This window comes from Hemibagrus wyckioides, linkage group LG10 (assembly GCF_019097595.1).
Source record: "Hemibagrus wyckioides isolate EC202008001 linkage group LG10, SWU_Hwy_1.0, whole genome shotgun sequence".
NCBI lineage: Eukaryota > Metazoa > Chordata > Actinopteri > Siluriformes > Bagridae > Hemibagrus > Hemibagrus wyckioides.
In genome coordinates this window covers 15,255,351-15,257,643 of record NC_080719.1, presented here as the reverse complement: position 1 = coordinate 15,257,643, position 2,293 = coordinate 15,255,351, and positions in this window count along the sequence as shown.

Here is a 2,293-nt window from a genome sequence, read left to right as displayed (position 1 = left end):
CATTTTAGCTTTTTTTTTTATTATTATTTATGCAGGAAGCTCAAAGGGATGGTTCAGTAAAAAAAAAAAAAAAAAACACTTTTCCCTTTAATATAACTGTAATTTATCAACCAAGCCCTGTTTGGGGTTGAACTGGAGTTTTGCACCGGAACTATAAGGCTGTTGTTGATTACAAGTAATGCATTTCACTCAAATCTCATCTAATTGTTAACCAACATTAATGCTACAATTTAATGGAAAAATTGAGGGCAATTTTTTTTGCTGAACTGTTCCTTTAACAGCTGAGTAGTTCACAAATGTGTGTGTGTGTGTGTGTGTGAGAGAGAGAGAGAGAGAGAGAGAGAGAATCTGCATCTGTGCAAGTGCATTTATTTGACCTCTGAAAATAAATATACTTGACGTCTGTTAATCTGTCAGTTTATCTGTCAGTATCTCAATGACCTATATGATTTCATGGCATGTTAATCTATGTACAGATTCCATAAAATGTAAAATGAAAAATTAGACCTGCATTTTGGAGCTTTTCTAAAAAAATTTTTTACAGATGATTCTGGTAAGAACAAGTACATTGTTAATTAAAATGTGTGTGTGTGTGTGTGAGGGAACACCCAACGCATGCCTGTTCCTGTTCACCCCATCATGTCAAGCAGAATAGTACAAATAGCTTCTGCTGGCCAGTTTGAATCCACTGTAGTGTCAGATTCCTGTTACAGATTTTCTGATTATATATATTATACACTCATCTTTCACTTTATTAGGAACACTTGCATATTCATGCAGTTATCTAATCAGCCAATTATGTGGCGGCAGCACTTGACTGAAACAGAATAAAATCATGCAGATACTTGTCAAGAGCTTCAGTTAAGGTTCCCATCAAACATCATAAGGAAAAAAAACTCTTATCTGTGGCATGGATGCTGGTGTCGGTTGGCTGATTTTAGGATTTTGGAAAAATTCCTGGGATTTTCACACACAACAGTCTTTAGAGTGATGCAGAAAAGCATCACAGAACATACACTATATTGCCAAAAGTATTCGCTCACCTGCCTTGACTTGCATATGAACTTAAGTGACATCCCATTCCTAATCCATAGGGTTCAATATGACGTCGGTCCACCCTTTGCAGCTATAACAGCTTCAACTCTTCTGGGAAGGCCGTCCACAAGGTTTAGGAGTGTGTTTATGGGAATTTTTGACCATTCTTCCAGAAGCACATTTGTGAGGTCACACACTGATGTTGGACGAGAAGGCCTGGCTCTCAGTCTCCGCTCTAATTCATCCCAAAGGTGTTCTATCGGGTTGAGGTTAGGACTCTGTGCAGGCCAGTCAAGTTCATCCACACCAGACTCTGTCATCCATGTCTTTATGGACCTTGCTTTGGTCACTGGTGCACAGTCATGTTGGAAGAGGAAGGGGCCAGCTCCAAACTGTTCCCACAAAGTTGGGAGCATGGAATTGTCCAAAATGTCTTGGTATGCTGAAGCATTCAGAGTTCCTTTCACTGGAACTAAGGGGCCAAGCCCAGCTCCTGAAAAACAACCCCACACCATAATCCCCCCTCCACCAAACTTTACACTTGGCACAATGCAGTCAGACAAGTACCGTTCTCCTGGCAACCGCCAAACCCAGACTCGTCCATCAGATTGCCAGATGGAGAAGCGCGATTCGTCACTCCAGAGAACGCGTCTCCACTGCTCTAGAGTCCAGTGGCGGCGTGCTTTACACCACTGCATCCGACGCTTTGCATTGCACTTGGTGATGTATGGCTTGGATGCAGCTGCTCGGCCATGGAAACCCATTCCATGAAGCTCTCTGCGCACTGTTCTTGAGCTAATCTGAAGGCCACATGAAGTTTGGAGGTCTGTAGCGATTGACTCTGCAGAAAGTTGGCGACCTCTTCGCACTATGCCCCTCAGCATCCGCTGACCCCGCTCCGTCAGTTTACGTGGCCTACCACTTCGTGGCTGAGTTGCTGTCGTTCCCAAACACTTCCACGTTCTTACAATACAGCTGACAGTTGACTGTGGAATATTTAGGAGCGAGGAAATTTCACGACTGGATTTGTTGCACAGGTGGCATCCTATCACAGTTCCACGCTGGAATTCACTGAGCTCCTGAGAGCGACCCATTCTTTCACAAATGTTTGTAAAAACAGTCTGCATGCCTAGGTGCTTGATTTTATACACCTGTGGCCATGGAAGTGATTGGAACACCTGATTCTGATTATTTGGATGGGTGAGCGAATACTTTTGGCAATATAGTGTATATATATATATACTATTGGCACCTTACG